The sequence below is a fragment of the Myodes glareolus genome, chromosome 20, assembly GCF_982192425.1.
Source record: "Myodes glareolus chromosome 20, mMyoGla1.1, whole genome shotgun sequence".
NCBI classification, from domain to species: Eukaryota; Metazoa; Chordata; class Mammalia; order Rodentia; family Cricetidae; genus Myodes; species Myodes glareolus.
Window position 1 is genome coordinate 23,189,569 of NC_142045.1, and position 25,619 is coordinate 23,215,187.

The following is a 25,619-nucleotide window of genomic DNA, read 5'->3' on the forward strand; positions in this document are numbered from 1 at the left end:
TTTGAGTTACTTTGGCCCATGACTAATATTCATTCCTGGGAGAAGAACTAAGGCCCCTTAAAAGCATCTGTAGTTAGATCTACTGAGCAGAAAGGAATTATCTATACAGAAATCGTAACGACCCACCGACTAATTCAACTATCCCATCAAAGACTTTACTAGTTATCTCAGTCATCTAAGCAGCCAAAGTATTTACTCAGGGGACAGTTTACGGCACACTCTGTAGTACATGTTCTGAATTTGTTGAGTGTCAGTCATTCCTTACAGAAACATTTGGATTAAAGTGTTTTCAGTTTGGTCACTTGGAGGACTGGGGAACAAGGACCCAGAAAGGATAGTAGGCTGTGGTACAGGAATCCAGCCATTACCTCTAGCTCACAGTGTATGAAGTCTGAGCTTTGCCATGTGCCATTCTGCTTCTCGGCAAGTGATGTTATTTTGGCCCACACTTCTGGTTTTCAGAAGATCTCACAGTTGATTAGAAAAATAATCCGCTAAAACTTTCCAGGTCACGAAAGCATATTGCAGGGGAAAAACCAACAAGTCTGAATTAAAGCAAACAAACCAAGTGGGCTAGGCAAGGTCTTCGGCATGAGTGGAACCAGCTGAAGAAATTGGGGCCCCATCAGAACCTTCGGCACCTCTTTGTAATAAATGCCCTTGGCAAGCAAACGCCATCAGGACAAGAACTACTTTCCAGTACCATTGAAAGGAAAGCACTGGCAAGCGCGGTGGAAATGTGGTGAGTAGTAATTAGCCAGCCGAGGGGGGAATCTAAACTGGGACTCGCAGAAACTTTAGATGCCAAACAAAACTATTACAATGAAATTTGAGGAGAGCAGCATAAACTTGAGCCGTGGGCCAGGTTATTTCTCCACTATTGTATATACAAGGCTGACGCTGAATCACCAAGCACATTCTGGTGCCAGCTGTTTTTCAGGATGAAAACCCAGCAAACATGAAACCGAGTTGTTTGAAACAGATGTGTCTTATCAGATTCCTGTTTACCTGAAACAGAGCACGTAACGCCTGTTGGCTGCATGTGAATGAGTCTTGGAGTTTTGGAGACAGTTCCAAGAAATACAATACATGTTTTACACATGACAAAACAAGCGGTTGTATTTCGTTTCTAACGAGTTGGAAGTGAAACTCACGGTTATCAAAAAGGTAGGTGTTAGGTCTAGGGGAAGAATGGGGTTATAGAGAAAGTCATAGGTGTGTCCTTCAAGTTGAGTTTTTTAGAGCAAGGCAGAAAGGGAGGTGGGGGCGGGGCTGAAGGAAAGCTTTGGTCTGTCCTGGAACAGTGTTTTGCTCTTTAAGGGCCCTTAAGAGAGAGTATGGAGGGATGGAGTGAGGGTGGAAATACATTTTCTTGTGTTTCTGGCTGAAGCAGGTGTTTAAAAGGTCCCAAGGCCATTCTAGATAAGGGACAGCTGGAAGAAGGGGCCAATTAATACGCAGTGTGACGGTGGCTGCTGCTTCTGCCTGCAGGCCACAGTTTGGGGTTTTGACACCAGAAAGCCAGAGGGCTCTGGGAAGCAGTGGACAAGATGGTGGCTTGGCATCTGAGAAACTGCGAGGGAGACTGTCCCTGCAGGGCTTGGGCTGTATCAGTAGGTAGTCACTGGAAACTGCACAGAGGAGTAAGGATGCTGGTGTTGTGTCCTGCTCCCACTCTGGCTCTACGGCTCTGGAAACAGTCTCTTGATCTGGGCTTCACAGAAGCGAGCCTTTCTCCTCCGCATTGGTGAAACTTCACTAACCAGTTAAGTGACCATGGCTTCCAATCCTGAAAGCACATGACTATATTCTGAAAAGAAAAACAAAGTTTAATTGGCATATAAATAAACCATGATAAAAGGAGCAGATGGGCTCGCGTCTACTTTCAAACCAGGCTACCGCAGGCTTCGGGCGCAGGCGCAGACTCTGGCCCTGGCACAGGCGCTGGCACAGGCGCTGGTACAGGCGGGTATTCTGGGGCCTGCCCAGCAGCACCATCGAGGACAGCTGGGAGAGTATACTTCCTCTTCAGTTCTCTCACTGTTTTTACAGCCCAGAAACTTCCTTTAGATTTTTGGTGGAATTCCACAAGGAAGCTATTTGGGTCCGGCTGTGTGTGTGTGTGTGTGTGTGTGTGTGTAGGTTGAGAGCTGGGTTTTAAAACCAAGCTTGTTACTGTCATCCTATTTCCAGCGTGTGGAGGGTTCCACATTCAGTGATTTCACCCACTTTTGTCTGAGTTTAGCGCCCTGGCACATCCTTGCTCAAAAACAGCTTTTGTTTAATTCAAGTTTAATGAGTTATTTTTTTTTAATTTTGTTAATACAGAAGCAGAGGTTGTTCACTTGAAGGCGTTCCTCTTTTTTAAGCTCGCCGTTATTATTACAGCTTTCCCCTAAGTACAGCTGTATTCCCCATTCCTATGCAGACCCAGTTCAGTGTGTCTTAATACATTTTACATATTTTGATTTTTTTTACTTACGAGTTATTTAAAAATTTATTATTTAATTTCCAAACATTCGGGATTTATAAAATATCTTTATTATTTGTTCTCATTTAATTCTGTGTGTTTTCAAGACTTAACATTTCCTGAATGCTCTCCACCTGCTTGGCTAATGCTTGTTCTGGTTAAAAGTCATACCTTGTTTCCTGCTTGTCTCCAAGGCAGTGGTCACACTGGTCCCCACTTATGTTTTTAACTTTGTGTATTTCAGTCTTCCCTTTCTGTTCTTCATTGAATTTTTCTATTTTGTTAATGGTCTTCACAATCTAACTCAGATTGATTTATTGTTTGATTGGTTGACTGATTGATTACTTTTGTTTTTCTTCTGGTCTTTCTGTTATTTTTTAAAACCAATTTCTATTGTGATCCTTGTTATTTTTCATTTTTTTTAACTTTTTAAATTTCTTCTATTTTGTATCTTCTTGAGCCCTAATATTTAGGCTGCTTTCTTTCAAATATTGTTTAATAAAGAATAAAGGCATTTATTTGTTGCTGTAAGCATTTCTCAGAATAGCTTTGGCTACATCTCATATGTTTGTTTTGTTTTTGACTTTGTGTTTCTAATTTTGTTTTTCTCAAAATGTTTACCATTTTGTCTTTTGATTTCTTCTTTGACTTGTTGCTGTTCAGGATCAGGTAGTTTACTTTTCACATTTGAGTTAGGACAACTAGAGAGTGTTTTCTGGACACAACAGGGCAGCTGTGTGCATACATCTGCGCTCACAGAGCGTGCCATAGCAGGCACAAGCCAGATGTGGAGGAGAGAGGTGGACATGAAGGTCCATTCCTAGGTGAGGAGTTATTGAAAGTTAATAGTTGCAGGGAGTTGGGGTGTCAGTTTTCTTTAAAGGGGTGACCCCTGGAGGTACTCTTTTTCTTTTTTTCTATGGACTTCGAGTGTAGCATTCCAGTCTCTCTTTACAGGAAAAAATCCCGTTCTTGCAAAATCCAGCCACCCCTCCAGGAACTTCCAGTTCCTACAAGGTGATTTCACACTCTTTTCAAACTCGGTTTTAGAACTTTTCATTTTTCTTTTGTTTTTCACTGATGGAATGATTTTAGTTTGGGGTTTAATTTTTGGTGGTCTTTTTACTCTACAGTAATCTCTCTAGAATTGGGTCTGACATGCGACTGGAGCCCCAGGGTGCATCTGCTCCCCAGATGCAATGTCCCAGTACCCAGAAGGGTAGGGTGCTGGGTTTATATGTAATTGCTCTACTAACTTAGGTGTAGATTCTCTGACAGGGGCTATACTGGTTTAACTACCAGCTACTTTGAGGAAAGGGAGAAAGATGTCTGTGGGTGCTTTCCTGGATCAGGGTCAGGAATTTCATTGATCTAAGTAGGCTAATATTGTGGAGAAATAGTATAATGTGGTCATAGATGCTCTAGCCTCATGGTTCCTAACAAGTGGGTTGTGAGCTCTTTGGGGGTTCAAATGACCCTTTCACAGGGGTTGCCTTGGACCATCAGAAAACACAGATCTATACATGACTATTCATAACAGTAAAAAATTACAGTTATGAAGTAGCAATGAAACTAATTTTATGGTTGGAGGTCACCACAGCACGAGGAACTCTATTAAATGACTGCAGCACTGGGAAGGTGGAGCCCCTCTCCTCTAGCCACTGTCGTCTCACTTGCCACTATGAGTGCACGGCAGTGGAACTCCAGAGCCACTGTGGAAGGGCACAGTGACAGTTTCCCAGAGCTAGGGAGCTGAAAAACGTCAGCTGGGCAGTCATCACCATGTATAAGTCTGGTGCAATGATGCCAAAGCCTCAGGGATGGCAAGCCTTCATGCCGACTGACTCCTAGAGCCGAGGAGACTCTAGTATTGCCTCTGGTTTCAAGGTGGTGTCGTAGAGTTGCAGCTTGTGCCAATAGTGTGGGTGGAGTGTGATGTGGATTTCTTCCCAGGATTCAAAGAGCCATGTAGGCAACTACCTCCACTGGGATGAGGGCCTAGAGAGTCAAAGAATGTTCATGGTGGTTAAAGGGTGGAGCAATGGCTCTGGAAGCCTTTTTATCACCTTTTATTTGAAGGAAATAATCCCTCCTGATCTTGGTCAGAGTTGGGGTGAGCCAGACAGGATGAATGATTGTATTCTCTTATTTCATTTACCAGCCTGAAATTCCATGTTTTCATCATTTCCCATTGTACTCCAGAACTCCTAGATACTTCAGTGAAAATGCAGTTTATTCATAAATTGGTTCACTTTGAAGGAATGGAGGATGAGCATCAGGCACCAATTTAATTCAGGTGCCTTGTTTTGGGGATTCTGTTGACTTCCAATCCATATGAATTCTACATTTAATGTTTCTTTCTTCTAGGCAATATATAGTTAGGTCTTAGGTTTACTTAAATTGTACACTTTCTGACTTTTAATTGGTGCATTTAGAATAGTAACATTTAATGTAATTAATGTATAGTTGTTCTATGTGTTGCTGTTTATCTATTAAAGGTTTTTCTTCATCCCCCATATTTTCCTGCCACACTTTTTAGGGTGCATATGTTGAGACTTTCATATGTTTCTATTTCCTATTCTTTCTTAGTATGACAATTATAATTTTTATTTAACTCTTTAGTAGTTACTATAGAGGTTACAGTATACATCCACAATTCATCTAAGTCCACTTTCAAAAAACAATCCTACTTCACAGTTAATATGTATACTTTATAAAAACAAAGTCCTTCTTCTTAAATTCATTTACCTTAAATCACTACTGTCATTCACCTCTTATGTATAGGTTTATAAACACATGCACAGACACAGTCACACACACATAGACATGCACATGGAAACATATGTTTGCATATGTATGTATATTTTGTATATATATATGTATATATATATATATATATATATATCAAACATGGTGCTGGATTTTTCAGAAACTGTTATGTCCTAGGACAATGAAGAATAAGAAAAATGAAATCTTTATTTTCCTTTCAGTTCTTCATCCTTTGAGGGCTTCCTTTATGAGATCCAGACTTCGATCAGTCTAGACTGTACTTACTAATAAGTTTCTTTTTATCACTGTTTGTAAGGTAGTTCTTCCTAGGACTAATTTTCTTGTTACTTGGTATACCAGTGTTTGTTGTGATATTATTTATGATAGCTGCATTATGGAACCAAGCCAACTGTTCAAAACCAATAGAATGGATAAAGAAAATGTGGTGTACATACACAATGGATTTTTTTCACAAAGAAAAACGGAGATGATCATATTAAATAGATAAAGCCAGTTTCAGAAAGATAAAATATGATGTTTTCTCTCATTTATGGTCTACATTTTAAACAGATACATAGAAATTGCACATGTATATATGACATGAAAGTATGGGTGAAATTGTCTAGCTAGAAGAAAGAGAGTTAACATACGTTGAAAAGGTGAGAAGGGGGTCTACCTCAGTGATATGGGAGTTATGTGTTCAATATACTATGGGAAAATATCATTACATAAGACAGTAGCATGTATAATTAATATACACAATGAAACTTCAAGAACTTGTGTGTATATATAAAATAAAAGCAGAGTTCCAATTATGTGTTGGAGAAAGAGAGGAGAGATAAGGAAATTACTATGCAATGTATAACGTCTAATTTGAGAGATGTTTGTCCTTAGATAGGAATAAAAGAACTGTGCTTTACAAACAGCCAGCTAAGAGGAGAATTCAGAACTACTTGGCAAATTACATCCAGCACAACCATACATCTTATGAGCTTATTGTTAACCAATAAATTCTAATGTTAAGGAGAGGTATGAATATGTTTATATCTACTTCTTTTTAAAAAAATGTTTTATTTGATAGTTATACATACATATAATGTGTTTTGGTGAAATCTATCTCCCATTCCCTTACTCTGTTTCACCCTCTACCCTGTACCCCACTGTACCCCACTATCCTATACCCCACTACCATTTTTCCTGACATCATTGTCTTTCTCTCACCAACTGTGTCCACTTAGTGCTGCCTGTCTGTGCGTGGGTGAGCATGATAGTCTCTCAGCGTCCACCGTATTGCTGAAGAAATCTAACACTCCCTTTTCCAGCAGTCCTTGGTTACTAAGAGCTTCTCAGTTAGGTTGGAACTGCATTGGCCCCTCCCACAGCCATGGATTCGGACTGGCCTGATCTTGTACAAGTCTTAGGCGTGCCTTCCCAGCTGTTGTGAATTCACACGTTGAAGCATGCTGTCAGGTCCGGCAGATACTGTTTGGCTGCGGATCTCTACTCCCTCTGGTCCTTACAATATCCTCTCATTCACAATGATCCCTGAGCCCTGGGAGGAGATAGTCCGTTGTAGATGTCACATTTACAGCCGAACACAAAACAGTCTCCTATTCTCTGCATATTGACTGGTTGTGGGTCTCCATGTTAATCTCTATGTACTGTAAAAAGAAGCTTCTCTCTTTGACAAAGACTGAGAGATGTACAGATTTATGGGTGTGAAGATAAGAGCTCAGAGGACACTTTATTACTGGGTTCATTTAGCAGAATAATAATACTAGGTTCTTCCTTATAGTCAATGACCTAGCCATGGGTTTTTGGACCAGCTAAGGATACAAAAGGCAGATTCTGTCTTGGTGAATGAGATTTAAATTAAAAAAGAAAGTAGTTGGTTACTACCAAAAACATTGATACCACTATTGGACCAGTGGGTGTATTTTCCAGGACGGTTGTTGTTGTTATAGCTCACAGGACTCATAGATGGGTAAAACTGTGAATGGCTTTTCTCCCCCAGTATCGTGGAGAGAGCATTCCAGCTATGAAAGCTACATGGGAGGGATAAAGCGTCTAGGCTGGTACCTATAATGTTTACGGGGTTCTATGAGACACCATTGAACAACAACTCAAAAAAAGGTTACATATTTGGCACTGGACTTTTTATTTGATGGTCTAAGGAGTCTTGGAGAAACATTGCATACATACTACTATGGGGTAACAACAGTTAAACTCTTTTTATGCATGCATATGTATATATTTTGAAAAGATTTTATAGTAGTAAGCTTCCTTATGGCATTTTCTTACTTAAAAATATTATTAGACTTATTCATTTTATTTTACATGTGAACGTTTTGCCATCATGTGTCTGTAATCCACATGCATACTCAGTACCTATGGAGGTCAGAAGAAGATCCCTTGGAACTGAAGTTACAGATGGTTGTGAAACACCATGTTGGTGTGGGAAATCAAACCCAGGTCCTTGGCAAGGGCAACAGGTATCCTGCCACTGAGCCACTTCTCCAGTCCTCTGTCCAAACTATGGCATTTTCAAAGGTCTTTAGTGTCAATTGTCCTTTGTATACTTCCTCTTCTACCCTTCTCTCTCATCATCCACTCCATTTAACTCTTCATGTTCCATTATTCTACCTTCTCCCTTTATATTCATAATAAACATGTGAGCCACAATAACAACTGTCCTGTAATTTTCCCCTATTCCCAATTACTAATGTTCTGCCTTCTATAGGTGCTCAAAATTAAACAAAGATATAAATAAGATTTAGAGCTGACAACCACATATGAGATAGAATATGGGGCCTTCGTCATTCTGGAACTTGATTATTTAATTCAAAGTGATTATTTCCATCTATGAATTATATTTTTTACTTCTAAATAATATTCCATTGTATATATGAATGACATTTTTATCTTGCCATCATCAATTCCCTAGCTATTGTGAATAGAGCAGCAATAAGCCTTGAGAAGCAAGTATCTCTATAGTAGATAGTTTTGGGGAATATTCCCAGGAGTATCATAGCTGGATGATATATCTCTTTTTAAGTTTTAGAGAAACCTACACACTGATATCTATAGTGGCTACACAGTTTAAGCTCCCATCCTTATGCCAGCAGATTTCTATCACCAAGACAAATATTGGAGAAAACAACTTAAACTAGAAAGAATTTGTACAATGCATTTTGCCTCGTGGTTTCAGTCTACCGCCATCTGGCTGTATGACAATGGGCTGGTGGAGAGGCAGACATTGTAGCAATACAAAGAGGTGACAAAGAAAGCTCCTTGCCACATGGCAACCAGGAATCAGAAAGACAATAAGCAAATAAACAAATGAATGAATGAATGAATGAATGAATGAAAAAAGGAAGAAATGCCTAGTGAGCCACTACAACTAGGCAACTCCTCCTCAAAGGTCTTTAAACTATGATATAATTCATTAATGTATTAGTATTCTCATGAATCAATCATCTCCCAATAGTACCTCCATCTAGGAACCAAACAGTCAACACATGAGCTCTTCGTGGGAAATTTCAACCCAGAACTACATTTGTTCAGTCTACTAAGGAGTTCATTAAAAACCATGCTTTGCTTTTGTCTTGGTGTGATTAGAGGGAAGTCTTGAATGACATAATGACATAACACTGTGAGGATTGTTAGAGAGTCCTGGAGTTGAGCATTCCTTCCTTCGGTTGGAGAACTGTATCAAACTAGAGTTATGTATTCTTTCCTTCAGTTGGATAGCTGTATCAAGCTGGAGTTAAGTATTCCTTCCTTCAAGCTGATTAAGTATTCCTTCCTTCAGTTGGAGAGTTGTATCAAGCTGGAGCTAAGTATTCTTTTTTTCTAGATATGTTAAGTTCTAATTAAATTCTCTATCAGGTTAGGCTCTGGGAAAATGTTTCTCTTGATGGGCCTCATTCAAACAACAGAAAGCTTGTAAGTATCTCAAACAGTTCCTCTTTTTCTCTGTTGCTAAACATTTTCTTCCTTACATAAGTTCAGCAATGGCAGTTGGGAGTATAGAAATATGACTCCTCTACAGAGATGACCCCTGGGGAAAATTCCCATAAACCAAACCCTGATGCTTCTGGTTGTTCTGGTGCCTACCTCCCTTGTCTCTGAATAGAGTGAGTCCTGCTTATGCTCAGGGGTGGAGAAACTGGCTTCAATTTGCTGCAATGCGGCATTCCAGTGATTTCTTTTGGTTTATCCGTGGTGACAGGTGGACTGACTCAGGTCTCTGTGAGCTGCTGAAATACCTTTCGCGTAGCAGTAAATACTTCTAAGACCATTCGTATGTCAAAGCTCTTTTCTGTGCAATTTTGGGCACTAGTTTTTAGCTGAGGGCAATGTCTAAGGAAAAAAGTTTTAAGGACAAAAATAGGTTTGCAAGGAATACTTGGAGGGGCCTCAATTTCATTGCAAAACTCTATTTTGAATGGTATGCCACTGCCAAGATGTGAAATAGCCAGGGATATTATTGCCAAGGTGCTGACAAACTTTTCCAGTGAAAGCTACAAGTGATACAGCTTTGAGTGCAATCAGACATGGCAATGTTTTTAAAGGGAGGCAGAGTCAAACTGCAATATCTAGTAGAATATAAAAAGACAGGGAGGCATCCTCCCTCATGCCTGTGTGCTACACCAGCACACGGGATTGAGAGTTGTCCAGACAGGCAGTTTGAGATGAGGTATTTCAGATGTGGAAGGAATGCCCAGGCACTGATAAAGAAAATACAGCAGATAAAGTGGTGTGTAATTAAGTCTTTAAACATGAATGTGTCTCTATGGATGTTGTTCTTCTTCAGCTCATGTCTAGGCAGCCATGTTGGTAAGACTACAGATATAGTTTTTCTGAACTACAACCAAGGAGTGCTGAGAGTGAATGAAATCCTCTTCCCTATGGAAGAAGATTCCACTTGATTATCCAGCACCAAATAGCCCTGAAAACATGCATACAAGTAACATTCTACAGGCTGAGCAGGTTATAGTTAGGAATACACACACACACACACACACACACACACACATATATATATATATATATATACATATATGAAATAACAGTTAATGAAAAAGAGGCCATGATTTTGAAGGAGAGCAAGGAGGAGTATATGGGAGGATTTTAAGAGAAGAAACAGAAAGGGGTAATGATGTAATTATTTTATAATCTCAAATTAAAATAAATAATTAGAAAATAATGTTTCATTTAGATCAACTTGTTAGAAATAAGCAGTCAAAATTATAAAAGGACAAGAAGATTAAAGCAAAATAAGTTCTAGGATTAGTCATAACGTTATGAGACATTTCAAGATGAAGAATGTAAAGATGGAGTCAGTTTTATGATGAAGCTTTAAGCAACCATAGTAATCAAAGAGACTGTAAAACTCTCAGTGATGAGCACTTATTAATTAAACATAAGGTATTTGACAGTAATTTCTACTTTAACATGTAATAGAAAGTCATATTGAGCCTAGGTTTAACTTTTCTAAAGTCTTTGTATGAGGAAAAATACAGTTTATGTATATGATACATATGGTCTGTCTATCTATCTATCTGTCTGTGTGTTTGCCTGCCTGCCTGCCTCTCTATCTATCTATCTATCTATCTATCTATCTATCTATCTATCTATCTATCTATCTATCTATTTTTCTATCTATCTATCTATCTATCTATCTATCTATCTATCTATCTATCTATCTATCTATCTATCTATCGATATATCTACACGCACACGTGCACGCGCGCACACACACACACACATACACACACACACACACACACACACACACACACATCTCACCTGAGGATATGACTGTCCTGCTGCATGGGCTAGAGTAGTGACACACCCTTGGTCTCTAATTCTCAGAGGTCATATTCTCAGATACAGTGTGTTTCACAGGTGGTGCTAAGAGCGGGAGAAAGAAGCCGTGGTTACTCTGCCAGCCTCTCGGCTTTCACTACACATGCTCCATGAAGTAAAACTATGTACAAAGGTGCAGAACTGGGGCAGAACACTGGGCTTTGTGGCTTTTCATCTTGACAACAGTGATTGGCTTCCCATCCCCAGGATACTTTAAAATGTAAAGTGTATTAGTAACATAACACATACACACTCCACACACTCCTGCTCCATCCAGTTCCTGATTTTATTACCACATTATTACTAACTTCACATCTCTTAGCTTCCAGTTTAACCATTAAAACTTACCTTTGTCTTTACATAAATTTATATAATTGCATATGTAATTTTTCTATTGGTGTAGTTCTTGTTTCTTTTATCACCTTACCTTTATTTTATCTGTACCTTTCTTTATTGATTTTTTTATGTGTTAGAGTAGTTTTATAATTTATTTCTCTTTTCAAAAGCTGCTAGCCAGTGTTTTATAAATCTTTTAAAAATATTTTTGTTATTATCTTAGCTGATAAGATCATGAGCAAGAATTGTGTCCAGAAATAGAAAGTTAATTTCTGCTCCAAGAAAGAAGGCAGATGATTTTTTCTTATGTTCCTATTTTTCCTGGTCTTCTTGCCTAACTTAAAACTCTCTCTTTCTCTCTCTCTCTACACACACACACACACACACACACACACACACATCATTTCAGTAGTAAAACTGTAGCTTCATATATGGAAAGTATTCAACCCAGTCTTAGATTTCAAAGAGTCACATATGTATTCATTTAGGTTTTGTTTTTTATCTTAATAAGCAGAGAATGTTTCTCATGAATTCTGCTCAGTGGTTTCATGGTCTTACAATACAGGGTATTGAGGGCTTGCTAGAACATGCTTTATGTTTTGAATTTCACTTTCATTTATTTATTTGGGGACTGAAAGAATGATGCATAGGCCCAAGGGAAAAAATACAGACAAAATTTTTTCCATTCTTCCATAATCCAAAGAAGGAGGGATTCATTTCAGAACCACGTTTTCTTACCATGTATATTCAAGTAATATTTTTGTAATTGATACTGTCTTCTCACCTTATAATGAAGTCTTAATGATACTTCCACAGCCTAAGAGAAAGAGTTTGTTCATGAGTCTGCACACAGTCCATTGAGTCAACAGAGGTTATGAGCAAAGCCTCGAGAGCCAGTGTAGAAACCCTTGCTTAGAGCAGGATATGGCTGGGACACAGACAACAGATGCCTAGTTTTCACCGTTGGTGTATGATGAACTCTGCAGATGTGACTTAGTGATTCTCACTTTTGCATTTTTCGCAATCCCTGGAACTCAGCAGATCTGGAAGAAAACGATCAACTCCCAGGGAATTTCTGGCCTGCTCCCAGTCCGGAAGTTTCAGTCTCCCGAGGAATCCTGTTCTTGTAACAGCTATGATCCATTTTGTAAACTCTAAAATGTTGAACCAGGGTCAGCAGCAGCTACTATTGGCTGCATATGAAGTGCATATGAAGTCCCAACCACTGTTTCATTTATATATGCTATGTTCTTTATACCTTATGGCAATCCTGTTATGTAGATATAATTACCTCTATTGTCTAATAAGAACTTTGAAGCTTAACTAACTTAGCCCAAGGTAACATACCCAGCAACGGGCTGAACTGCGACAGGAATTCATAACTTTGTTTTTAACTATCATTTAACATTGCCTCTATCCCCCAAATTTCAGAATATTTATCCTATCAGGAGATCAGACACTTAACATAATATTGCTAAAGGTATTCAAGCTAACTTGAATTGATTGGGAGATAGATTCATCTGAAAAAATTTTCTTTGTTATTATTTTTCCATGTTTAATATCACTTAAAATTAATAAAACATAGTACCATACTATGATCCATGATCAAACACAGCACAAATCAATAGTTCTAACTACTAAGAATATATAATATGAAACAAAAATCAAACAAATTTGAAATATAATGTGATATTCTTAAAATGTACAGATTCTGTAAGTTGAAATACATTTATGTGTGTGTATTTTTCTTTATTATTCACTATCTGCTTGGCCTTAAGCATTCTTAGTTCTCTCTCTTGAATATGCTATTTATCTGTTTCTCAAATTTTCTCTAATCTTGAGAACTCCAGCATCATATATACAACAAAATATGATCATATTACCTTCTTAAAGCTTCCTTTATATTCCCCTCAATACATCCTCCACTCAACTTCATCTCTTTTTTGCTATGAATATTTTATTTTTAATCCTTCACTGAGTCCAGCTAGGGCTGTCCTGATGTGTTTGGGTTTAGGGCTACCCACTGAGGCATGGGATTCTAGTGGTGGCCACATCCTTAAAATTAAATGATTCTCCTTTCCCCAACAACAATTAACTGGTAATAACTTCTCAGTAAAGAAGGGATCCAGAGGTCTCCCCCATCTATGGGAGAATTTTGGATGTCTTGAATTTTTACATTTCTTGTGCCAGGTACCTCTACCTGCTGTGAATTCGTGACTGGAGCGTCCACTTCATGTGCACAAGACAGTCTTTCACAGCATTCTTCCCAATTCTCTTCCAATATATTCCCTGAGCTTTGATATTGTATGGGGAGTTTAATATAGACATCCCATTTAGTAATGAGCACTCAGTTTCGTAGTCTCGGCACTTTGACCACACACTTTGACCTCTGCATAAAGCAGAGGAAACTTCTCTAACCAAAGCGGAGAGCAGCTCAGGTGTGTGAGTATAAACAGAAATATTTAGAATACATTTTGACAGCATGAATTTTTTGACTATGATTATGGTAACAGACATGAAATTCCCTACTGTGGACCAGGTCTTAGATACTATCAGAAAATGGTTAGCTACCGCTGTAAAGTACAGCGCCAATGGTCTTGGCAGGTCAGTATTACAGCATGCATGATCTACCTCTGCGTGAGATCATTGGTGTATTTTCCACCATAACTTCACATAGCATCTTCCAAATATTTTGAAAGCTTCCTAGAATTGGAGAGTGTATTAATAGGTTTGTGACTGATTTCTCTATGTTCTATAGTCAACAAATGAGGTGTCTTCAGCAATAAGATCTTACCATGTACTTCTGAAGGGTAACCAAGGGCAACGACAATAGCCTGTCTTGTTTTGGAGCCTTCTGGGAACCCTCTGAACAATAACTCATAAAGAGGTATCCTCTGTATTGCACTGTGATTTTCATTTAATAACCCATATAATCCAGGAGTGATGTTGTCCACTCCTACAGGGTAATTCTACTTGCACTTTTTTTTCTTAGTTACATTTGAAATTATCTTAGTAACTAGTGGGTTTTTCATACATCCTCAGTTTTGGCCAACCCATCTCCCTCTCTTTCCTCCATGCCTTGTTTTTCATTCATACTTAATATTTAACACCCAGTATCACCCCCTTTACTATCCCTCAAATTATTTTCCTTACCACCTACCTTAACATTTTTGTTGCTAGTAACATTGCTCTACCCCCAAACACCCCAAGCTCCTGCCATCTGAAAATGTTTTCCTGAGCTCCAAAATACTTAAAGCAATCCCTCCCCTTCTCTTAACCATTTGGACTCTATCTCTGTCAGCCAAAGACTTGTGATGGACCTGTGAAGGTGTAAGTCACAAACAATCCCACACCAGTTTGGAATTATGATTAATAGGATGATTATTTAGTCAAAGGGGGAAAAAACTTACAGATTACCTTCCCAGACAACAGCCCCTCTCCACGATCAGGAAAGGAGTCTAGGAGCCGGAAACGGAGCTGGAAGCCAGAGAGAGAATGGAGGACAGGCGCTGTTTTTTTTTTTTTTTAAGAGAGAGAGACCATGCCCCAATGAGCTGGTATCTCAGCGGCTATTGGCTGAAGAAACGGAAGGAGCTCCCACAGCAGGCCTGTTTGTCACACTCTTAAGACTCAATTGCTTCTCTCTCTCTTTGGCACTCCACTATTGACTTCTGAGAAAATTCAGTGATAATCTGCTTATTCTAGAGAGGATTCATTTATGTGGTCAGAAGCTATATCTTGTCCTAGTTACACTAAGATCACTTTAGATACCCCAATCTCACATCAGTTTTGAGATGTTTTTCTATTTCATAGGTATGAGAGAAAATATGTCAGAATTTGCTGTGTCTCTACAAACTAAAGGTCAACAAGAATTTAATGAGCAAATGGTTCAACAGGTAAGACAACTTACTCATCAGAGGACCTGGTTTCTATTGTAGCGCCAATGTCATGGCTCAAAACTCTAGCTCTCCTTATCTGTTGTTGAGCCATTTGCTAAAATTCTTTTAAATAAAAATTTTAACTATCATGTTTTTTGTTTAAAATATCTGAACTTATATTCACAAGCAAAACACTTCCTTAAACTTGTTGAGTTCCAGGCCAGGGAAGTAGATTCTGTTGACCTTTAGTTTGTAGAGACAGCAAATTCTGACACATTTTCTCTCATATCTCTAAGATAGAAAAATATCTCTTTAGTTAAATCCCATTTCTTCTGATCTCTTCACTATTTCAACTTTTACTCATTTTTTCCCCTAAAGGTCAAGCCTCTTGTTACAAAGTCACACTTTTGTTGTGTGACATTTCTGGGGAATCATTTTTTATCTACTACAGATAGAGAAAAAAAGGCCAAGCAAAGAAAAAAATTGATTCCAGTCCATCATGGAAATTCAACCAGTTCACTGGAAAGTAGCAAGTCATCTGTACCACCTGGAAATCTCAGGGATCTCAGGTCATGCTTACAGACAGCATATGAGATGATCTGGGCCAATTACATTCAATCTACCACACATCCTATGACCTCCTCTTGCAATTGTGAATAAAGCCAGTCTTGAAGACCTTGTATCAAGTTGCAGTGACACTAGGCACTTGCTCTCCTCTTAAGACTGGGCAATGTAGCACAACTAATAAAAACCCAGAGGCAGATATTGGAGTTCAAGCTGAAGATCAGAAAAGAAAAGCAGCCAAGCCACTAGAGAGTTTGTACCAACCAAGGTTCAGACAAAGGGACGATCCTGTCCTCAACAAAACTGTAGACTTCAATGTTCTCCATCAAACCTTAGACTAAAACTGTCTCCTCCTGCCTTATATTCCTTTTTCCATCCAGCCATATCACTCCTGTCTATGCCTTGCTAGTGCTGGGATCACCTTTGTGTGAGCTCTTCTTCTCTTAGACAGATTCAATCTTTTGTAGCCCAGGGTGGCTTTGAGTCCTGGGATTTAATGTGTGTTCTACCGCTCCCTGGCCTCTAGTGATTTAGCTCTGAATTTTCATATTCAGGCAAACTTTACTTATTAAAACACAAATAAGATATTACTATAGGACAAGGCTACCCAGTAGGAAGAAAGGGTTGCAAAAGCAGGTAACAGAGTCAGAGACAGTCTCTTCTCCCACCATTAGGATTTTCATATGCCAGGCAGTATGTTCAGTGAGAGAGGTATAATTCTAGGAAGCAGTCCCCTTTCCTATTGGTTTGTACAAATATGAAGATAAACTTTTTCTTCTTGATTGATTTTCCTATTTTCTAATCCCCATACATCTTCCAAACCAAACCTTGTTTTTTACTGTTGTCTCTTACATCCAGTTGTCCCTACAAAGCCCAGAGACATTAGCTGAGAACAAAGTCCTAAGAGTCCAAATGAAGTTTCTGCCCTGGGGATCTAGGGTCCAATCACCCTGGTGAGAAAGCAAGAGAGTGTGTGACCTCTCCCTGTCAATTTTTAAGTTGTCACAGACAAGACCATGCCTTTGGTCTTGCTGTCTTAAAGGTCATTGGCTAATTGGGTCAAAATCCCACAGCAGAGCAGGATACTTTCATATAATTTCTTCCATTTAGATGTCACAAGAATATATTTGAAAATGACTACTGATTCAGATCTTTGAGAGAGAAGAAGCTTTTCCCATCACTGATGGGCTTGACCCATGAACTATTATGTCAGAAAACCAATGTCATCAGAAGTAAACACGAGACATTAGCTCATTGTCTCAAGTGTCTCATTTGGTGAGGACTCAAGACAGAGAAAAGACAGAACAAGAGTAAAGAAAAATGAAACTCCCAAGGATGGAAAGGAAACCCATGGAGCTGTATTATGTGGAACTTTGTATAGGACTCATGGCAGAAAGTGGATAAAAGCTTATGTAAATTCTTCAGTTAATTCTCTGGGCACATTGTAAGCTCAGCCAGTGGGATGGTGCTCACATGGTCCGTGCATGTTCTCTGTGCCACAGTTGGGAGGTGATCAGGTGTTGCTTGCTGATCCAAGAGTAGTCATGTATCATAGTCACTTTACTATTTTCTTTCTTGATCATGGCTAGCTTGATTTGCCAGTTGTTAGCCCTGAGTAGGTCTCTAGTCCTTGACCTTGGTGGAATCCACTAGACACTGACCTTAACTGACTCTGCTAAGTGACATACAAACCATGCTGTCTTGTTCTCAGGATTACATGACCAGTTTATCATTTGCCATGGATCTTTTTCTTTACTACCTACAGGGAGATGATTTTTATCACAGCTGGACAAATGCAGCTGCAGTTTTTTCTTGGTTACAGTTTCTTGGGTTTTTATCTCCTAGTCTATAGTGTAGTAGAGATGGAGAGATGGCCTTCCTAGAACCAGGTGGAAAACGTCTACAAGCTACTGTACCAAGTTTTTTTTTTTTTTTTTGAGACATCAACCATCTCCAAAATCATGAGAATATTAGTTTTGAATGCTTGACCTAGCTTAGGCTTCTGTCATTAATTTTAACTTAAATGAATCTGTTCCACTTTACCTTTTGCCATAGGACATTTTCCCTTTCTTTCTGTGTGTCCTGTTCTGTGTCCGCTGCCTGGAAGCTGCCTGGCTGGCTCCAAGCATCGCTCTCATCCTCTCTGTTCCCCCCTTTTTTTCTCTTCCTTCTCTAATCTCATTCTTTCTTAGCCTAGATTTCTCCTTCTATTTATTCTCTCTTTCTGCCAGCCATGCCTATTCCTCTGCTGCCTAGCGAATGGTCATTCAGCTTTTTTTATTACACCAATTAGGAACCTTAGGCAGGCAAGGTAAAACAGCAACACGTCTTTTCATAGTTAAATAAATGCAACATACACAAATGCAACACGTCCTTACATCATTAAACAAATGCAGCATAAAGAAATGTAACATACCTTTACACAGTTAAACATTCCACAGCATAAAAAAGTTACACATCTTTACATAGTTAAATATTCCACCACAAGCCACCCTTATCCACAATTTAGTCACTGCAATTAATTGAATTAGATATGAGACTATGAAAAGGAAACATCATCTTGTGTGCATTGAGGAGGTGGCTTGGAGATTCCTGGGAGTCACGTGAACCTTTCTGAAACTGGTTTGTTTGTGCCAGAGTCTTGTATCTTTTTGGTGACTTTGGATCATCTTACACCCAGCTTCAAGCCCTGTTATTTACCTTCCTCTTTTTTCCTGACCTTGCTGTTTTAACTCTAATATGGCTTTTAATTCTAACATTTGAATTCACTACAACACAATTAGCTTTTAAAATTTACAACTGGAGACCCTGAATTTACAGATTACATGATCTTCCAAGCTAGCATCCATATGAATGACCTAAACTTAAAATATTATGATGTCTTCCTATCTACATTTGTGTTAGTTAGTTTTTGTCAACTTCATACACGCCTAGACACACACAGAAAAAGGCAATCTCAGTTAAGGAATGACCTCTGTTGTATTGGCCCATGGGCATGTCATTGGGACATTTTCTTGATTGCTAATTAATGTAGGAGGGTCCAGACCACTGTAGGTGATACACAACCTGGGATGGTGGGTCTGAGCTTTATCATAACATGTATGCTATGAACATATGCCTGGAAGCAAGTGAGTAAAAAGTTTTATTTTCATGGAAGTTTCTGTTTCATTTCCTGCCTAGAGTTCCTACCCTCGCTTCCACCCATGATGGGCTGTAAAAAAACATTTTTCTCCCCCAAATTATCTTTGTTCAGTACTTTATCATGGTGTGGCAGTTTGAGAGATACTGGCCCCCATAGGCTCATATATTTGAATGCTTGGTTCATAGTTGATGGAACTGTTTGAGAGGATTAAGAGGTATGGTCTTGTTGGAGGAATTGTGTGTGTGGTGGTGGGACTTGAGGTTTCAGAAATCCATGCACTCCCAGTCTTGTTCTCTCTGCCTCTTCCTGTGGATCAGGATGTAAGCTCATGGCTACTGCTCCAGCGCCATGCCTGCTGCCTGCTGCCTTGCTTCCCTTTGTGACGATCATTGACTAACCCGCTGAAACTGTAAGCAAGGTCTCAATTAAATGTATTCTTTTATAAGTTGACTTGGCCATGGTGTCTCTTCACAGCAAGAGAACGACAGGTAAGATATATGGTAACAGAGAAACCAGACTAGGACATCTATTCCTTTCTAGGATATCATTTGCTTCAAATGAAACCAAAATATAAAGTTGACTTTATTTACATTAAAGTACATCCCAAGTTTTTAAGCAGCTTAATTTGGGCAACCTGGTATTTGTTAATGCTTTTAAAACTCAGACTTGTCAGCTGAAAAAAAAAACTGTGAAATACACTTGATGCTTGAAGTGGAGACTCTAGTTTCTTTATTTGCATTGTACTAAAGAAGCAGCTATGAAAATATCCTGGCCTTTCTTATTATATTTTCCATAAATACACAGTTTTCTCAGTCCTTCAACTTTAGGATCAAAAAAGAAAAAGGTGTTATTTTAGGCCCAGAAGCAAAGACCTTGAATTTTACAGGCTAAATAAATAAAAATGTGTTGTTGTAAGTACTCTATGTCTACATAGGCCCAATAAATGTTTCCAGTTCCCAGAGTCCATGTTGGTTTTCATTAAAAAGCTCCAAACCTTGTTTTTTAACTCAAAAATTCTTTATTCTGATAACACCCTTAGTGTCAGATTCTGAAAACACAAACTTGTCAAATGTCAACACTCTTTGGTGAGGGGTCAAATTAACATTTTCTCATGAATATTTGTGCTGGTGTTTCCTGGCTCTAACTCTGGCACTAAAAGAAAACAGGGCTGTGTTTTTTCCTTTTCCTTCAGATCTAGTTGAGAAGTAACTCAGTTTTGCAGCTCTCAGGGGATAGTGGAATTACTCGATGTAAAAGTGGAAAAATAGAAGAGAGACTAAGACATTCAAATCCAGTAGGATTTGATGTATCCTTCTAGATTAACTCCTTCTGTACATTGTAACATATTAGAATTTTATCATACTCTACTAATGTTGCTACAAAAAGTCACAGACTAATTTTTATAGAGAACATGCATTTATTGTTCACAGTTCATGAAGATAGGAAGGCTCAAATCAAGGCATGGACAGATGCAGTGACTGGTGAAAGATTACTCTGACCTGCAAAGATGGTACCTTGTGTCTGTGTCCTCATGTGGCTGGGGAGATGAATAACCTCAATCAGACCTCTTTTCTAAGGATGCCTGCATAATTAGTGAAAGTAGAGCCCTCATAACTTAACAGGATCTCAAAGAACTCAAACACTAACACTTATAGATTAACACTGATACTACATTTCAAAGCATGAATTTTAAAGAGGGAGGTCAATATACTGAGACTATAGAAGTTGTATAAAGAAGAATTAATAAAAACTTCCAAGTTGAAACATATTTTATAGGATTTCATGTGTTCCTTCAGCTTTTATTAAACACCTGTCCTCTATGAAGCACTATAGTAGGGAAAAAGATGACTTGTTAATCAAATTCCTTGGTCATTTCATTTGCTTCTCAATTAGCATGAAGGAGAATTTTATGGACCAGCTTCCCTGTGAGTGTGCCAGTGTTTCAGATTGTAGTCATTCTGATGGTTGTGTGATGCTTTCTCATTATTGCTTTAATTTGGATTTCCCCAATAGCATTTGACAGAGAAATCTTTTTATATATTCATTTGCAGTCTGTATCTCTTTTCAGTGAGGTGTCTTTTCATATTTTATAAGTAAATGGTAAGTTTTCTTATTGCTTGCTTTTAAGAATTCTTTGTATGTCTTGTATAACATACAAAGACCCATTTCTTTTGTCCATATCTATGGCTCATCTCATAATTCTCTAATTTTGTTCTTCACAGAACAGAAATCTTAAATTTTAAAGAAATTCAGTTAATTTTTTGAACTTGTACATTTACTATGGAAATCAGTATGGTGTCTCATCAGAAAACTAGAAATCGAACTAAATCAAGATCCATCTATACCATTTTGGGACATAGACCCAAAGGATCTTCCATCCTACCATAGAATACTTGCTTAACAGTGATCATTCCTGCTCTATTCATAATAGTTAGAAACTGGAAACAACCTGTGTATCCCTCTAGAGAAAAATGGACAATGAAAATATGGTACAATCACACAATGAAGTTGTTATTACTAGTTGTTAAAAAAAAAGACATCATGAAATTTTCAGAAAAAGAAATAGATGGAAGGAGAAAAAAGTCACCATGAGTAAGGTAACCCAAACCCAGAAAAATAAATATGGTATATATTCCCTTATATGTTCCATAGCACCTTAATAGGGATTTTTATTTTGTAGAGATCATGTACAGAAGCTTGTATGTGCTAGACAAGTGTTCGACCACTGAACTGTGTCAAAAAACCTTAGATATGTACACTGATCTTGATCTAGGGTCTTAGTTAGTGTTAGTACTGCTGTGATGAAACATTATGACCAAAGCAACATGTGGTGGGAAGGTCTTATTTCTCTCACAGTTGCATGTAACAGTTCATTATCAAAAGCAGTGAGGCCAGGAACCTGGAGGCAGAAATTGATGCAGAGGTGATGAAGGGGTGCTGCTCATTAACTTGCTCTCCATGACTTGCCCAGCCTGTTTTCTTACAGAACCCCAGGGCCAACAGTCCAGGGACGCCACCACCCATAATGGGCTACATCTTCCACCATTGATCACTAATTAAGACTTTCAAGCCGAGTATTATGGATGTATTTTTCTCAACTGAGACTCCTTCCTCTATGGTGTCTCTCTCTTTTGTAAAGTTAACATAAAACTAGCCAACACATGTAGTTGGAGGCTGCTTGTTTGTTCCCAGCTGCCCAGACCCCAAATAATTGCACAGAAGTTGCATTAATTAAATCACCACTTGGCCTATTAGCTTGTGTATATTTCTTATTGTCTAGCTCTTATATCTTAAATTAACCCATTTCTATTAATCTGTGTTTTGTCACATGATTGTGGCCTATTGGTAGGGTGCCATCTGGCATCTGTCTTCTGCCGGAGCTCCTTGGCTTCTCCCTGACTCTGCCTACTTTCTGCCTCTATCTCTGCTTAGAATTCCCACCCTTCTCTCTTTTGCCCTGTGATAGGCCTAAGCAGCTTCTTTATTCATCAACCAATAAAAGCAACACATATACAGAAGGACTTCCCACATCAAGCACACCTTTGTATTGGTATATGATGTGGGTGCTTGTGTGTGTATGTGTGTGTGTGTGTGTGTGTGTGTGTGTATGTACACACACACATATTTGCTTGTATGTACAGGGTTGCCTAATAAAATATATTTTTTTACTGTGGATTATGGATAAAATAATATGAATGACAAAAAACTTGGCAGAGCTGTCATCAGGACTCAATTTAATAGAGTATTTATTGACAAGGTATTTAGCATGTATAAAGTTTTCTGTGAGTATAATTTACTAAAACCATGGTCTTACACCAACTTTCTTATAAAAATTGCAGTGCAAGTCATTTCTCTAATCTAAGCATTGTTTATTTCAGTATGCTACAAGACTAGAGCAGACAATACTTTCTTCTGAAAAACTTGCTACCTACCTTTGATTTCTGATCATTAATCTTTTCCTCTTATTTTCTTGCAACCAACAATATGGCCTCCATTCAGAATCTTGTTCAAATACCTCTTTCACAACACCATGAAGAATACTTTTCTACACAACATCTAGTTTCTATGTTATTTAATTAAATTATTTTACCTTTCTAAATTAGCAATGTTTATTGGGTAAACTTAAAAACATACAGAGATAAGAGATGCATAAAGAACAGAGGAAAGAAACATCATTGCCACTGACTCATATACAGTAGCTGATGTTTGGGGGTAGCTATAAATCCCCTCTAAGAGGTCACAGGAAAACTTCTTTTTGAGATATTGAAAAAATTACTTCCCCAAGTCTTTTCCAGTAAAAGTTTAAACAAAATATAAACAATATGAACACAAATTTTGGCAATTAAAATAGTGATCATTGTCACTTCCGAGTTTGAAGCACAAGCGCATGGAAATTTAACTAATAGATTTCTTATTATTGAAGGTTGTTCATACGAATCAGTGCTGTGTATGCATCTCTGCAACATTCTGCTAGTCCTGCTGATATTCAAAAGGCCAGTTTTCAGAGTATCAAAATAATGTTTTTGAATAACAACATGACATACTCAAGAAGGAAACGTGACTAGGAGGAAGGATTGAGAAACAATTCTTGAAAACAAAACATGTGTGAAATGTTAGATGATGTCCTTGAAATAAAACCCAGAATGGATCTGTAACCCTGGTTCAAGTTCCTATGGTCTGTTTTCCTCCATCCTTGCCAACCATCTTTCTAAATGAATTAATAATAAAGCTTACAAGGATAACAAGTACTTTGTTGAAATGTGGCTATCTTTCTATTCCTCAACTTGAACATTATGGACAGTGAATCTAAGATTAAAGCTATTGAATTTCCTTGCCTGGTTTACATCCTCATCCCTGTATCTTCTCTCCACATTTGGGGTCCAGACTCAGAGCTCTCATTAACAGCAAACACAGCTTTGCCGGAGGCTGAGAACCAAAAGGTTGCAGTAATGGAGTACAGATTTGCTCTGCTGGGAATAGGTAAAGAAGAAGAAAGCTAGTTTTTGTTACAGAAGGCAAAAAGGGCTGTCTGGAAGTTGGGAAAAAAATAAAACTTTTCCAGCTATCTGTGTTGTGGGAACTTAGGTATGATAAAGGTGGTGAGTTTACAGTGTTTTATTCAATTCCCTTTTAGAAATAGTGTCATTTCCAAACAATATCACGAGTGGTCCCTGTGGTCTTTTCTGAAATGTCTTTTCTTATCAAGGGTCATGAAAATTTGTGATGGACAGCAAACTACTCGATGATTGAGAAGTTAAGATTCCATGTTTGGCTGTCTCTAGAGAAAAAAAGTTAGTTCAAACTTTATCAGTTATGACTCTAGAGAATGGAACAAGACCACAGGAAGAAAAAGAGTAATTTCATATTATTCTAAGAAAGTTCTATAAAACATGTAGCAGAGCTAATTTTTAGTTGTTTTTCTTCCAAAACTAACAGGTGCTGGCAACAGAAGCAGAAAAATAGATCATGCTGGCTAACCACAAAGGTCAGGGTCCTGCAGTGGTGTTCCATGGGTCTTGCAAGAGACACTGCCTTTCCCTTGGGCCAGTCAATTGCTCCTAAAGTTCATTCTTCACAGCTTCTTCTCAGGGAAAGGTGGGAGCCAGGAACTACGAAGTCCTTTCTAAGGCTTTGAACACTGGCAGTTGCTGGCAGTAACTCTACTTTTATGAGGTGTGTTATTGCTTTAATCTCTACAATCCCATTCTGAGGTCAGTGCCACTATTTGCCCTAAGCTGATGAGAAAAGAGGGCAGGGTTGCAGTATGATTTCCTGAGCTAGAGCCACTAGGCCCTTCTTGGATTTAGCGTTCAGTTGAGGTCTGGCTTCACTGCCAGTTATGCTGGTTTATTAGGGAATGAAGACATTCTTGAAATGTTTTCTTGGAAGGCCAATATTAAAATGACGCACTACGTGTGTGGAGGTGAAGAGGGAGCCTAGAGAAAAATAAAAGGTAGAAAAGTGGGGGAAAGCTAACTCTATGAGAGTAACACCAAATGTAAATTGTGGTGCTGAGGCAGAGGGTTGATGATGTGTTATATGTGCCAGAGGGAACCAAAAGCAATGGCTTGTTTCTTAGGAGGACAAGCAAGGCATGATGAATAAATGCAATAGTGCTCAGAGCAGAAAAGGAAATTAAAATCTCAAGTGTTGGGTCTGCTCATTCAAAAGAAAGTTTCAGAACTTTTTACCTTAAAAAGCAATGTCTCAAACTTTTAGACACCAATAATGATTCTTTACAAATCATGGAAACAAATACACAACATGAGTTTTCTGTGTTTATTGTTCACATGTCACACAGTGGACCATCCCAAACACTTGTTCTTTTATCTACTGAGTTAGACAAGGCCATTTAGTCATTTGCTCATTATGAATTGTTTCTCTTTTAAAGTCAAAGTGCACTGAAACAAACCTGACATCCGTGTAGAATGTGACAGTCCAGAAAGGAATCCATGAATGCTGCAAGGTACAGTGATACTCACTGGAGAAGACGCACTCGTTTGGTAAGTCAAGTTGGTCCAGAAAGGAGAGGATACCAAGGCCTATGTGAGCTTCAGTTTGGGAAACATGTGAACTCATGGATATAAAC

General features: G+C 38.5%; 1 long non-coding RNA gene across 1 annotated transcript in view; it reads left to right on the forward strand.

The window, feature by feature from the left end:
• The first annotated feature begins 512 nt into the window (after nucleotides 1-512).
• The window catches only part of LOC125394171 (uncharacterized), a 30,189-nt gene continuing 5,082 nt past the window's right edge, over nucleotides 513-25,619 (forward strand). The window contains exons 1-3 of the long non-coding RNA XR_007230129.3: nucleotides 513-742; nucleotides 1,018-1,167; nucleotides 25,422-25,533. This is a non-coding gene — a long non-coding RNA (uncharacterized LOC125394171). The remainder of the gene's footprint in view (nucleotides 743-1,017; nucleotides 1,168-25,421; nucleotides 25,534-25,619) is intronic.